This window comes from Tachypleus tridentatus, chromosome 6, assembly GCF_004210375.1.
Source record: "Tachypleus tridentatus isolate NWPU-2018 chromosome 6, ASM421037v1, whole genome shotgun sequence".
Lineage (NCBI taxonomy): Eukaryota > Metazoa > Arthropoda > Merostomata > Xiphosura > Limulidae > Tachypleus > Tachypleus tridentatus.
The window spans coordinates 48,509,736-48,525,905 of record NC_134830.1 but is presented as its reverse complement, the minus strand read 5'-3'; the positions used below and the strand labels follow the sequence as shown (position 1 = coordinate 48,525,905).

The following is a 16,170-nucleotide window of genomic DNA, read 5'->3' as shown; positions in this document are numbered from 1 at the left end:
ACCAACCATGGAAGTGTACTTTATGTAATCACAAAAGTTTATACATATGCTTTAGTCTAGCTGATTCAATTAAAACAAGATATTAAAGAATCCTCACCTTCTACCAAAGTCAAGCGTAGACTTAGTCTCAGTTTCATTAAATGAAGCAGGAGAGCAACATATAATGATAGTTGTGCGTGCATTTCCTCCCAAACTTTCTTGAAGAATTCTAGTCAGTTTACTGTCACGGTAGGGAATGTGGGTCTTCTGCATAGCAGAATTATGAATATTGATAGTTTACAAATTAATACAAAGTCAAGAAAAGTTAGAATGCTCCTAAAAACGTTCAGGCAAACAAATTTGTCTTTTTACAATATGCATATGGTAACATAAATAATAATGGAAATATAAAAGCAATATCATATACATAGAGAAGTTACAAACAAGTACAATAGCAACAACAGAAGGCTGAGTTTGTTGTAAAGCAGCCATAAAGTCGCAGTGGAATGGAATGCATCAGAACTACATTTTTTTTAATTTTCTGGAATAGAGCCTAGTCCACCACAGTAGTATAGGGAATGTCTGAGATCCTAACATCCTGAAGTGGGGTATTCATATTATGCAACTTGAACTGAAAGAAGTTTCTCTAATCAGATGAGTTAAGGTGGGTTTAAAGGTAAGCTGAAATTACCAGGAAGCTGTGCAGAGAAAGCCCAAGGTAATTTAGGTTTTTTTGCCAATTTAAAAGAACAAATACACTTTTAAAAGCAAAAAAAGGAGACCCCTTTAATATTTAATAACAGTTGACCATCTTCTGTTCCTCCCCAACCCTAACACTTTACTCCACCCTTCTTTTCATGCTGTCATACAGTTTCAAATATAAGAATGTAAAATATTGTTTCATATACATACACATTCTCAGCGTTTCTAATATGTTCAGATTGAGAATACTTTTGTATCAATTACCTAATAAACCTTGCAATACCTTCCTAGAAAGAAATCAAACAGTTACATAACAAATATTGAAAATATACATTTTTATAAATTTAAGTCAGTAGCTAAAGATAGCTTCAACTCTTAGTTCTAAAGATAGTATCCATAATAAGTTCTCATTCTAATTTCTAGTGCATTCAGTTTTACATCAGAAATACTAAACAAGATTGATTACATTCAATGTTTTATTTGTTTGTTGTTAAGCTGAACAATGACCAATCAGTGACAGTTTAACATTATTATGTTCTAAGATTGATTACATCTAATAGTTTCCTTGTTTGTTGTTAAATGTAAAGCTAAACAATTGGTAATAAACTAACATTATTAAGCTTTCAAGCTTAGCACTAAGCTACTGTACAGTATAATTTATGGAAACTGGTTTGTTTTCCTTCACAAGAGTTCAATTCTTAATTTACATGCACAAAAAACATTATCTTCAAATTAACCTTCAAACATCTTCCAAACTCCTCAAACATTCACTTTACAAATTTGAGTTTTATAGATCCAGGGAACTTACATTTCCATCGGCCAGAGCAGAAATAACATTACCGAGAGCAGAAAGAGACTTGTTGATGTTTTTAGCTTCGTCTAAGACCATTCCTTCAGCCCCAGTTTTACTGACCTAAAACACTACACGTGATTAATATGCATATATTGTTACACATAAGTACTTTAAAAGAGATACAACTACAGTTACAGAATTAAAAGTTTAACAGACTGCTCCACTTCTGATGTAGTTCAACACCCAAATGTTGAGAAAATGGTTTCAACCTGAAATGAAATGTCATTCTACCCAGAAAACAAAATCAGTAGCAGTCCATTTCAAATTTCAAACCCAAAAATGGTTATGCTGACTAAAATGCTAATGAAATACAAATTTTGTTTCATCTTCCCAGATAACTTGATGATTACCTATTGGAATATTTACCTTTAAAAAATCCAACTCGCGAACTACAGCAATTCATTTATTTTTATAGTTCTTTGAAAGCATGCCTGGTCAAATTAATAAAACAACCTTGTGTATCTGGGGCATGACATCAGATGCAGTGATTATTCTATTCCAAGAACATGTTAGTCATGTTGAAAATAACACACTTTCTAGATTATCATTCTTCTCGTACACTTACAATCTCATGCTGGCCACCATATTCAAGATCACTAAGACTACAAGTTCCACACTTTACGACTTTGTAATTAAGATGTTTCAGCATTAGGAGGTTTCACTGCCTCACTGAAGGAGACCATTTTAATATAACAGAAGTTGGGTGGTTTCGCTGTCTCATTGAAGGAGAGACCACAATAATCTGAAAGAGAAATTGGGTGGTTTCACTGCCCCATTGAAGATTGATTGATTGATTTAGTGTTTTATGGCACAAAGCAGCTAGGCTATCTGAGCCAAACATCCAGTAAAAAGGTAAAAATAAATTAAATGTAGGAAAATACAGAACAGGAAATGAAGGTAAAACAAAACATCATTGAAAAACAGAAAAAGTATAAAACCAAATTTGACACCTAGTCTACAATGTTAGGAGAGAAAGCAGAGTAAGAGAAGTTGTAAAGGACTTTCTCTAGTAAAATGGTAATGGAAGACTAACAGGTAAGTACAAGAACCACCATCAGTCACCTGAAGTTGGCCTTTCCAGTCCTGGTTCCAGGTTATGTTGTTATAACAGCCATTATCAAAAGGTAAAATAAGAAAAGTGTTAAAAGACATATAGGAAAATCGTAATAAAAATTAGCCAAATGTCCTGTAAAAAGGTAAAAGTAAAGTAAATATAGTAAAATTCGTAAAAGGAAACAGATAAAAACAAAACAGCAATTAAAACATTAAATGGCATAAAACCAATGTTGACATCCAGTCTACAAAGTTGTAAAAGACTTCCTGTAGCAGAATGGTAATGACCATAACCTGCCAAGAAGACTAACAGGTAAGTACAAGAACCACCGTCAGTCACCTGAAGTTGTTCTTTCCAATCCTGGTTCCCAGTTATGTGTCATTATGGCCAGTACTAAAAGGCAAAGTAATAAAAGTGTTAAATGACATGCAGCAAAAGTGTAATAACAACTCGACAGGACGACTAACAGGTAGTTCAAATGGATAGTTCAAACACCAGCGTTAGTCACTTGAAGTTGGCCTTTCCAGTCCTGGTGTCGAGTTATTTAATGTTCTGGCCATTTTACAATGTCAAATTGAATTAGAGAGATTGAGATTGAAAAGGGAACCACAATTAAAATAGTGTAATGAATAAATATCAAACACTTAAATGAGGTTAAAAAGATTAATGGCCATTAAAAAACTAAAAACATTATCAAGGTGGATAGTGTCACTATCACCAATAACACTGTCCAATGTTACAGACAAACCCTGGGACAGAACATGTTTAAAATAGTGCCGTTGTTGAGTGTCATAACGATGGCAAGAAAGTAAAATGTGGCTTACAGTGATTTGACTGTTACACAAATTACACACTGGTGCAACAGTTCCAGATAAAAGAAAACGATGAGTTAAAAAACTGTGACCAATGCATAGTCTAGTTAGAACAACTTCCTCCTTCCAAACCTTACGGAAGCTAGATAGCCAAAGCCCAATATAGGGTTTTATTTGAAAAAGCTTGTTGTCACGTTGCTCACTCCAAATGGACTGCCAGCTGGCACAGAGCTGAGCCTTGAATACAGGACCATAGTCTATGTATGGAATAGGCACAGTGGTGATAGTGTCAGAGCAGATAGATTTAGTTGGCACGTCTGCAAGTGCATTCCCGCAAATACTAATGTGGCCTGGTATCCAGAAAAACTGGATAGAAGTAGCAGTTAATGAGAAATGGGCCAGTCGGTATTGAATATCAGTGAGAACAGGATGTGAGCCAACGTAAAGTGATTCCAAGGCCAGCAGAGAATTAAGGGAGTCAGTATAAATAGTGCAGTCAGAGTACTGCAATATGATCCAGGGCAAGAGATATGGCATACACTTCATCAGTGAACACAGAAGCTGTAGAGGGGATTTTGCGTGCAACCACCAAACTGCAACAAAACATGGCAGAGCCCACAGAGTTACCTGATTTTGAACCATCTGTGTAAATTGGAATAGAAGGTTGTTCGAAAGATGTTCAGTAAATAAAAGACGGTACTTCCAATCGAGATTATCTGCCTTTTTCAGATGATTTAAAGAAAGGTCACATTTGGGGGCTGTAATAAGCTATGGGGGGGGAATAGGCTGACCAGTGGATTATGCAATGTTTTCCAAGGACAGACCCAATTCATCCAATTGAGCCTGGATGCGAAGGCCAAAAGGAGCAATGGCAGATCGTCTGTTTTGAAAAAGTAAGGCCCACTGAGGAAGGAAAACACATCCCCAAGTGAGATGCTTTGATAAGGAGTGAAGTTTCGAAGAATACAGTAAAGACAGTTGCAAATGGCGAAAGTGCAGAGAAGGTTCATGTGATTCCACATATAAGCTCTGAACTGGGGAGGTGTAGATAGCCCCAGTGCAGAGTCAAAGTTCTTGATGATGAATGGGATCCAGCATCTTTAAGGCCAAGGGTCTGGCAGAGCCATAGACCATTGATCCATAGTCGAGTTTTGAATGAATAAGAGCACGATATATCTTTAACATAGAACATTGATCAGCTTTCCAACTGGCAGTAGAGAGGACACGGATGTTCAGTGCTCTTGTGCATTTGACCCATAGCTGCTTTAAGTGTGGTATAAAGGTCAGTTTACGATCAAAGATAAGCCCCAAGAACTTGGTCTCAGGGACCACTGGCAGCAAAACTTCACCAATACGGAGTTCAGGATCAGAGCGGATACCCTGTTGGCGGCAAAAGTGCATGCAAACGGTTTTAGAGAGAGAAAAATTAAAGCCGTTGGTTGTAGTCCACTTCAATACATGATTGAGGGCAGTTTGTAGTTGCCGCTCAATATATCTCATGTTCGACGACTGACACAAGATGTGAAAGTCGTCAACATAGAGCCCATTTGCAATAGTGAGAGGGAGTTGTTCAGTGATGGCATTTATCTTTATACTGAAAAGTGTGACACTCATAACACAGCCCTGAGAGACCCCAAGTTGCTGTAGAAAAGAACGGGAAAGTGTCGAACCCACACGAACTTGGAATCTTCCGTCCATTAAAAATTTTTTGAATAAACATAGGTAAATAGTTACATATATGGAGGTCTCGTAAAATGCCATACCTCCATGGTTGTGTCATAAGCCTTCTCAATGTCAAAGAATATTGAAACAAGATGTTGGCATTTGAGAAAGGCTTCTCTGACTGATGTTTCAAGTCAAATTAGGTGATCCGTGGTGGAATGCTGTAGTCGGAACCCACACTGGGTGGGCGAGAGGAGGTTGTTTGATTCAAAGAACCAAACAAGATGAGCATTAACCATCCTCTCTAAGGTCTTACAGAGACAGCTTGTCAAAGCAATTGGACAGTAGCGTGAAGGAATCTTGGGATCTTTCCTAGGTTTAGAGAAAGATAAGATCATAGCATGTGCCAGGAATGAGGAAAAACATTTTCCTGCCAGATCCGGTTAAAAACAATTAGAAGAATATCAAGAATAGCGCAGAATGTCATAGTGTACACATCATCTGGTCCAACAGATGTACTGCCAGACCGATAAAGGGCCATTTTCAGTTCCACCAGTGTAAAGGGACAATTATAGTAAAAAAGACAGTCAGTTCTGTTTACAACCATGTCTTTTTTCCTTACTGTCCTTATTCGGAGGAGGTCTATTGACCTCCATGGATCCTGCCCTGGGTTGATGGGGCAGGTCTTTGTTGTTGGAAGGGAATTCCAGTGACTGAGGACGTGAACGAATGATTGTTTTGCATCGTGGAGTTGGAGAAAAAGATGTATCAGAAGAAATGCCTGCATTTGAAACTGAAGGATGTGGATCTTGAAATTTGTTGGACTGTATGGGAGGAACAGAAATCAACCTTTTTAGCCATGGAGGTCAAAAGGCTTTTCATTTGTTTTGAAAACAATTCTCTTGGAGGTATAGAGAGATCTGTCTGCACTCCCACTGTAGTTGTGGAACGAAGTGCAGCAGCATATGTCTGAGATGGAGTGGCAGACAGCAATTTCCGAGCCTCAGGATAACTTATGTTATGGGTCGTTTTCAAATGCTGCACCTCTTTTTCCTCCAACCATTTTGGGCAAGAACAAAAGTAGGAAGGGTGGGAACCATTGCAGTTGACACAATGTAGGTTCGTGTGACACTCATAGGCATCGTGGTCCTTGCCACCACAACAAGCACATGTCAGGGAACCACGACAGGACGTCTTTGAGTGGCCGAACCTCTGGCATTGGAGACATCGAAGAGGGTTTGGAATGTACGGCCGTAACCTGCAAATTAGATAACCTGCCTTGATGGTGGCAGGTGCACGTGGTGATGTAAATGTCAAAACGAGGATATTTGTCGGCAGCGTAACTCCGTCTTTGCGAGTGGAGATGCATCTCAGTGCAGAAACTCCTCTTGTGGAGAGACCAGCGAGAATCTCTGACTCGGGGACGTTCTTCAAGTCCTTCTCAACAATAATTCCTCGTGATGAATTCAAAGTAGCATGAGGGGTAACCTCAATAGGTACATCCCCAACTGCCTTTGAATTCAAGAGGAGTTCACTGTGTTGGCATGTGGATGTTTCAACCAATAAGGCTCCAGATCAAAGCCTCTTTACTGACTTTGGAGAGCCAGCAAGTCCCTCTAGTCCCCTCTGAATAAAAAAAAGGGGACATTTGCCCTAAAGGTTTTTCTGAAAGAGAATGTAATATAAGAAAATGTGGTACAGGTGTTACAGATGTTGAAGATTGCTGCTCAGTCTTCAAGATGTGGTTGTTTACCTATTGACTGTTTTTTCACTATTTTATTTAAATTTTTTATTGGAGGATCCATAGGAAAAAGGAAAATTTCGGTACCCACCCACCGTGGAGCCCTAAGAGGGGCGCACTACAATGTCATGCAAGAACATTGCAGCAACACCAGGGTTTCGTGAGCACTATACCCAAACACCACCATCAGACACAATGTCCACAACACCCGTTGAGAACTTCCAACACTGGTACTTGGTTGACTCTAGCCCAAGTGGACCAACCGACTGACCCAAGGGGGGCCACCCAAAGGCTGCCCATCTACAGGAATTCAAAGCCAAAGTGGTGTGTTAGGGTTGAACCCCTCAACCACCATGATCCTCTCCTCCCCTTCATGGGTCGCCATGCACTGCAAACACGTGGGTGGATGTTTAGATCCCAGAGAAGGTAAACTGAAAGAACAGGACCTTCCCTGAGAGGTACCCTCATCACGTACATGAATCCACACCGAGGGGATCCCCATTGAAGGAGAGACCATTATTATCTGACAGAGATGTTGAAGGTGGTTTAACTGCCTTGTTGAAGGAGAGACCATTGTAATCTGACAGAGAAGTTGAAGGTGGTTTCACTGCCTTGTTGAAGGAGATACCATTGTAATCTGACAGAGAAGTTGAAGGTGGTTTCACTGCCTTGTTGACCATTGTAATCTGAGAGAAGTTGAAGGTGGTTTCACTGCCTTGTTGAAGGAGATACCATTATAATCTGACAGAGAAGTTGAAGGTGGTTTCACTGCCTTGTTAAAGGAGAGACCATTGTAATCTGAGAGAAGTTGAAGGTGGTTTCACTGCCTTGTTAAAGGAGAGACCATTGTAATCTGAGAGAAGTTGAAGGTGGTTTCACTGCCTTGTTGAAGGAGATACCATTATAATCTGACAGAGAAGTTGAAGGTGGTTTCACTGCCTTGTTAAAGGAGAGACCATTGTAATCTGAGAGAAGTTGAAGGTGGTTTCACTACTCTGTAAGGGACAGATCATTGTAGTTTGGCTCGGCAGTAGATATATGTAACCAAAAATGACTGATGTTCACAGTTGTTTAAATAATGCATAAATGGAAGGAAGCTAATTGGTCAGTATTTTTGTAGTTACTCAACTTCATATGAAATAAAGTCTTTAAAGATATTAAGATTTCTGCTTTTATAACAACAACTAAGCCTTTTATGTGAGGTACAATTCTTATTTAAGAGGAAATTAGTTTATAACTCATTTCTCTACAACTTGTGATTAAACCCACAACCCCTTGCACACTAAGTAAGGCACTTTTTAACAATTTCAATTAACACACACACATAGAAAAAAATACATAAAGTAACAAACACTGTTGAAGTAAACAAGGTTGAGGTCATTCTTTTACTACTCACTTTTTCACTTCCAGCTAAATCCACAAGGTACAGTTTACCACTTAATTTTCTCTGGTTCTCCATATGTTCTTGCTTAACATTAATAAGGAAAACACTATGACTGCGAGAGCTGTGCTCATTCATATCTACAGAAAAACAGTGAAGGTTAAAACTAAGTGTACAATGTCAAAACACTATTCAATATGATAAAAAAATGCATGACACAAAGTTCTATTATCTTACAATCAAAAGTTTATAACTACTATTTGTGTTATCCCAATTAATATAAAAAAACCTTTACTATTAATAACAGTATAAAAGTTCTTAATTCTACAAGGCAATATTTTTTTTTAAATCCTGAGTTCCCCTATTGTAACACATTTTCTCTAAACATCTTCTCTTCTCTATTTTATACCTTAAAAATTACAAAACTAAATATAAATTACTCATTATAAAATTGTCATTACTCAGATAAACCATAATTTTTATAGTTTTTAATTTAATTTAGTTACAAAGCTAAAAAATAGAAAAATTAGTCACAACTACTGTATCCCGAATTAGATTACATACAATATTAAGACACTATTCACGACACCAAACATACCAGACTTAAACTGCTAGTGTTCTATACCACCAAGAATCTTTTGAGTTATCTTTCATGTTTTTAACTTAAACATTTTACAAAAGCATGTTGAAAGTTGTAAATGAAATCAAATCTTTATTCGATATGTTATGAAACTTTATAGCTATAACTGACTAGTGTATTAAGTATATAACCATAACAATTTTTTTTATATACTTTTTATAAAAAATCCATGAAAATAAAGATATCTGAACACAATAATACCACAATACTGAAGTTATCTCCTTGATCCAACCACATCATCAGGAAATAAAGAACAAAAAATATTTGACACCTTTTCCAGATATTTACAATCACTACAATGTTAATACATGTGACATAAGAAATAAATTCCTGTAACCATAATGAAGTAACATGCACTGTAGAAATAATGAAATAGTTATAAATCAAAATCTTGAAACTATTGGAATGACAAGAGGCTATAAAAATGATATAGGTTTTAGCAGTTTCTCAGTGAAATACATAGCTCAAAACAATTAATGATTTTAACATTCCACTCACAAAAAGGCACAACAACTATTATTGTTATTAACTAATATCATTGTCATCCATGTTCTTTTTACATCCAAAACAGTACCAAGTAGCCAATCATGTCAATCATTACAAACAGAATCCATATTCTGTCCAAATTTATTTGGAACTACAAACTTTACAGCCCAATACATTATCAAAAAAATAGTTGTTAATATAAAGTGATTATTTTAGGCACTAATATATTATATTAGTATTGTATTCATGCAGCATGCTTAAAATCATTGAAGTACTTGGGTAAAATGGCCCCCTCTTACATCAGAGCTGCTTCTAGTTCATCAGCACTCCTCAGAGATGAATCCTAAGCAAGCACCCTTGAGATAAATAAGCTTATTATATCTAGTGTACATGCTAACCAGTCCATTATCTTGAAACTCATTATTTCTATAAAGTTACCAACCACTATCATTCCATTAGAAAGAAGTTCTAACCAAATGATCATGCATGTTACACAATAGTTGCAAGAATACATTCTCACATCCTATGCCATTTACAGTTCCATGTCATACCAAATAAAGATCACATGTATACTGGGCTCAAACCAGTATGCCAACAAAACCACATGCACTCCTCCATGAACTGTGTTGGATTTTATCCCAGTAACTCTAAAAATAAAGCTGTTGCACAAGAAATGTTGAATTTTCATATACTAATTTGAAACTCAAGTTTTAGTGGCTGAAAGAGAGGCATTATCATAAATTTGTCTGAATAATAGTTTACTGACTGGTTCATTTCAAGCTTACTTTAATTTTCTTATTTCAGGAACTAAATCATATTTATATTTGATTTTTGTCATCATGGATGAAACTGATATTCAGGTAATTTTAATGTAGGAGTTCAAGTAGCTATAATATCAATCATACATCTGGTGTGGGTACAGCTAATGAACATACAGCACAGTATTGGTCTAAGAGCTTTTGTTCTGGTGATACAAGCCTTCAAAATGAGCCCCAGGGCCATCCTCAGACAGCCATTAATGAGGAAGAAATCAGATACCCAAACCATAAGAGAATTTGCTGACAAACTTAATGTTCATTATTCAATAGTTTTCTGACATCCTGAAGCAATTTGGAAGGTAAAAAAGTTCAATAACTGGGTACCTAACAAACTAACTGAAAAATCAAACAAGATGAGTTTAAATGTCTTCATTTCTTATTTACAACAAAAATGACCAGTTTCTCCATAGAATTGTCACCTATGATGAAAAATGTATTCTTTACAAAAGTTGACTACAATCCAAACAGCAGCTTTGCTATGAAGAAGCACCAAAACACATGTAAAAACAAACTCTTTCTCAAGGAAGCTTATGATCAGTGTTTGGTGGTTATCAGCAAGTGTGATCCATTATTTATTCATAAACCCAGGAGAAACAATCACAGCAGAGAAATACTGTTGTGAACTTAAAATTATGCATCAAATATTATCTCAGAAACATCCAGCAATAGTAAACCACAGTGGACCCATAGCGCTTCATGACAGTGCTCAACCTCATGTCTCACCTGTTACTGTCTAAAAACATGAATTTCAGTATGAAACTAACTCATCCACCAATATTCACCAGATCTTTTCCCCACAGAATATAAATGTTTTCAAACAATTTGACTTTTCTAAAAGAAAAAAAAAAGTTTGCAAATCAAAGGTCATTGAAAGTGCCTTTGAAGTATTAGTTGCATCAAAGAACATCTAATTCTTTAAATATAGAATTTTTAAACTTACAACTTATTGACAGAAGTGTATTGAGTCTAAAGGAGCTTAATTTTAATTAAATAAATTAAGCAACAAAAAGATGTACTTTGTTTCACAATTTCCTTCAAAAATCTAACATTTCACATGCAACAGCCTGATATGTACGCATTCTACACCTGAGTATACTGAGAAGCATGCATTTCACTAACAGCTAGCTGAACTACTTATGAAAATGCGCTTAAGTGACTTAGTCATGGTGCTGACATTTTACTGTCAATCTATGTATCTTTACACACAACTATTTCTGACAAACCTGATAAATGATAAAATACTGTCTTTCACTTTTATGTCATTGACACTAACACATGATCAGTTATCTGGTACTTGTTTTGTTGATCAAGAGTTGCCACTGACAGTAACAACCGAGCTGGTCACAGCTATAAAACCTATTACCCCTTGACTGTTTTGATGTATATGCAAGCTTGGTTGTACAACATAAGCTACTCTGATTGTGCAAGTATTTTGATTTGTAAAACATGATTCTGGGCTCTGAAGGGTCAATGCAGTACAACAAAAAGTAATTGATGTCTCCCAATAAAGATATCAAACTGGACTTACTAGTCACAGCAATGTGCCTGTTAGATTTTCCCTCATCAATCACTTCCATTACTTCTTCAGGAGTGGTGACGAAACGTTCCGTTACTCCCTATAAGAATTTTTTTTTTTAATAAACCATATCACTGGTAGTAGATATAACAACACTTTTTATGTAGCACTATGATACTCCATAGAAGGTTTTATATATAAAAGATAGAACTAGCATTATACACAACACTTTTTGTCTAGTGCTAAACAGAAACATGTAACAACAAAATACAATAGTATATAAGTGTGTATTAACACTATCTCATTGGGCCATAGGTCAAAGGTCATATCTCATTTGTTGACTTGCATTCAAAGTTTCATTAAATTTTTTTTTAAATGTTTATGCAATACGTTTGATATCAAACTGTAGGTTCTAATTTAGATTTTAATATTACATATTAGTTAATTTCATAATTTAAACGTTAATATTAAAATGATGATTTTAATGAGTCACATGGATGATGAATGGAGCCTTGGCTAAAAATAGATGTTTGTGATGTCCAAGTACAAAGTCTATAGTTTTACACGAATTAGGAACTCAAATTATCAATACTGATATACAAGAATATAAAACAGAAGCCTCGTATCATTTATACTTGTTGAGATATGGATTATGTACTGAAACACTGACCCTGCTTACTTCTTTCCATTCCTGGAAAGAATCCCTTTTCTGCACTTTTCTGTGATTTACAATATGTGACATGTGAATAACCAATCAAAAGCCCAGAATGTCCCACTAGTGGCTCTCTCAGCAATTTTTAAAGTGTAAGGAAGCCATCTCATTCTTTAGAACCAAGATTTCAACTTAAAATTCGACAAATTACAGTTAAATTACTGAGCTTGATAAATTGTAGTGGAATGGTATGGTACTGATATAGTAATTTATTATTATTTGGTTATTTCAGATGTATCCATTAAACCTAAAAAACTATTTTGTTTCACATCCTCCATATGTGAAACTTGAAAAGGCTTAGCAACCTATGGCAAGCAGCAAGAGAGTATAAAGTTCGTTGTAACTAGAAGAAATAATTGTTTGATATATTCATTTATTTACTATTTACATTTTAAGAAAAAAGTTTAAAAACTTATTTGTAAATAGTAATAATGTATATACATACAATTTATAATAATTAAAATGTGACTATTTTACCAAATACTAGTTCACAAAAATCCACGCCAAGATAAGTCACTTTCTAACAACTAAAAGACAGTTTTATATTATTGAATAAGGTAACATGAAGACACATGCACCACACGATTGTAACTAGAAGAAATAATTGTTTGATATATTCATTTATTTACTATTTACATTTTAAGAAAAAAGTTTAAAAACTTATTTGTAAATAGTAATAATGTATATACATACAATTTATAATAATTAAAATGTGACTATTTTACCAAATACTAGTTCACAAAAATCCACGCCAAGATAAGTCACTTTCTAACAACTAAAAGACAGTTTTATATTATTGAATAAGGTAACATGAAGACACATGCACCACACGATTGTAGTTTATGTATTGTTAACCAGGCAACAATGAAAGGTTAATGTAATAAAAATAATAAATGTATATAAATGAATTATGTTACAAGATTTAAGCTATTTAGACCAAACACTTCTATTTTAGCATTATAATCTGTTGTCATTCTGAAACAAAAATAGAATAATTTATATTTGTTAATTTTTTTACAGTGGTTATGACGTTGGTCAAAGTGACAAACCCCATGTAGCTAGAGTAAACAAATAACAAAATATAAAGTTTTGCTAAAAACAAACATTTAAAATGTATTCAGGAGGTTTTATGAATTACACAAAAAATATTTGAGATTTTTGGGACAAAGAATAGTTTTCTTAATCATAACTTGAAATCACTTTGTACTCAGACAAGTAACAAAACAAACTCAATATATTCACAAATAAATCTTTCGTAAAAATGCTTCATTAAAAAAATTCTGATTTGTTGAGTACATACAAGCACCAGACAGATCCTCTAATGACAATAAAAACTGATTCACATACAAGCACCAGACAGATCCTCTAATGACAATAAACACTGATTCACATACAAGTACCAGATAGATAGATGATATAATCACACTGGAGTTGACTGGAAATTGGTAAAGTTAACTGTAAACTCAATCAAGTTTTGAAATATGTGTGTCAGAAACAATAAGAATGAACATTTAAAAAAAATCTCTATTGCAACTAAACAAAACAAAAATGCAGCATGTGCATTAGGTCTGCAGCTCTCTCTAAACTAAACATGCTGATGTCCAAAACGAACTGCATTTGTAAATCTCTAGGTAGACCCAAACTAACAAACAACATTTTAATTTAACAGGTAACAGTCAAAGACATTACCATGTGATTCTTGCTCTCTTGCACAGTACTTGCAGCCTTTAACATACAGATATTAACTATTCAGTCAGCAAATAATATACCTCTTTCAAAATGGATGTAAATATTACTTCAACATTACCATAAGCATAATAAATATTATTTGCTATAGCGAACAATGAAACAAAGCAGTTAGAGTAAGGAAACTCCAGGTTTCCTGGACCATGTACTTATGATGCAACTGCCTGGGAATTAGATAAATGAAAGAAAACTTCAAAAATTTCCTATACAAGTACGCAGAAGATATGCTTGCATATCACACTATTACACAGCAATGATTAGAACACATTTAATTCAACCAGGCTTGAAGCTCATTCATTTCACAGTTCAGGCTACTAAGAGCCCATTTTGGACTAGTTAATGTCTTGTCTGATTGAAGAACTTGTACAACAAAATATTAACTCCACATCCTGGTTCTGTAGACAGATTATTTTTAACCCTAACCTTACCATTTTAATAATGTTGTAGGCCCTAAGATCCATCTGCAAAGTATGATATATAAATACTTGTTTACAAGTTGGAAAACATACCTTGACATATGGAACACGATTTTTATCTTCATGAACTGAGAGATTGGTCTTGGAAACTGAATGAAAAGAAACATTTAGCCTTCAAGCAAATTAAAAAAAAATTCCAAAAGAAGAAAAAAAAATTGTTTTAGAGAAGACTAATTACCCTAACCTTACTCAACCAATTTTGCTGTCTTTCCTAAACAATGTTACCTAAACCTATACAAAACTTTCATATAAATATCTCAGATATAAATAATCAAACAAAAGTGAAATGCTTAAAATAGAAAATATTAACAAATATTAAAACCTGCTATTCCTATTGTTATAATATTTTTTTTAGGAATTCTTAAAGCATGATAAAAATGCATCAAACTACCGTATTTTCTGCCTAATAAGCCGAATTTCTGGCCCTAAATTTTGGACCTGATTTTTGGGGGTCGGCTTATTGGCCGATCACTCCTTTCGGAAATTTCATCTTCTTAGGAAATGTTTTTCTTTTGAAAATTACCATAGGCGGTAATTTTGTCCCATCAGCAAAGCACGTTAAGACTACAGTGAAAGGTTGTTTCTGGAATTTCATTGGTTACCTAATTACAGTGAGTGGAGCCAATAACGAATGACATATTGATTCCATCTCTGTCTCAATACGACACGTTCTGCTTTACTACAGAACGCCAATGATCACACACAACATGCATGCTGACGCTGAAACGAGACTAAGAAATCATTTTGAAGAAACTTGTCACTTCTTAAAAATGGCTTCAGCTTATTGGGCGGTAATAAGCAAAAACCCTCATTTTCAGAGCTGAAAATTGGCCTCGGCTTATTAACCGGAAAATACGGTAATCAAAAGTAGAAGAAAATAAGTCTGTCTGGCTTTTCTTCTGTTTAAGTTTGTTATACTACAATATAAACAGTCTGTCCAGCCATTGCTACCTCTGGCTTTTCTTCTGTTTTAATTTTTTTATACTACAATATAAACAGTCTGTCCAGCCAGTGCTACCTCTGGCTTTTCTTCTGTTTTAGTTTGTCATACTACAATATACACAGTCTGTCCAGCCAGTGCTACCTCTGGCTTTTCTTCTGTTTTAATTTTTTTATACTACAATATAAACAGTCTGTCCAGCCAGTGTTACCTCTGGCTTTTAATTTTCATTTTTAGTTTAAAAAATTCCTTTTATAGTCTAAAATCATTTAACTCCTGCTTCATGTCATTAAATAGATAACTTTAGCATCTGATAATTTTCAGTTACTCTCTCACTATCTTTTTAAATGAATTCCCTTTTTTGTTTCAAAATTTGAGCCTTATTATTTATTAAAATATTCCTTCAGGCATTGTTTTATGCTAAAAATGTAAGAAGACTTTCACTTTATTTGTAGTATTCTTTATTTATCTAAAGATATTATAAATTCTGTCAATTACTTGATACAAAGTAAACTAACAGTCTTTGCAGAATAACAAAGTAATATATAATTGTCTTTCTGGTAGTATGTACATTTAGTTTGTATTTAGATAAAATATTTGTTTTGTTAACATTTCATTTACTTTTCTTCTAAATACTAACAAAGATGTTTCT

At 34.7% G+C, this 16,170-nt stretch overlaps 1 pseudogene across 1 annotated transcript in view; it reads right to left on the bottom strand.

Annotated features, from left to right (window-relative positions):
- The window catches only part of LOC143252432 (kinesin heavy chain-like), a 50,880-nt pseudogene that overhangs the window by 22,443 nt on the left and 12,267 nt on the right, over positions 1-16,170 (bottom strand). The window contains exons 6-10 of the transcript XR_013028992.1: positions 14,612-14,667; positions 11,657-11,744; positions 8,200-8,324; positions 1,490-1,594; positions 98-246 (exon numbers count right to left, since the gene is read on the bottom strand). The product of XR_013028992.1 is annotated as a kinesin heavy chain-like (transcript). The remainder of the gene's footprint in view (positions 1-97; positions 247-1,489; positions 1,595-8,199; positions 8,325-11,656; positions 11,745-14,611; positions 14,668-16,170) is intronic.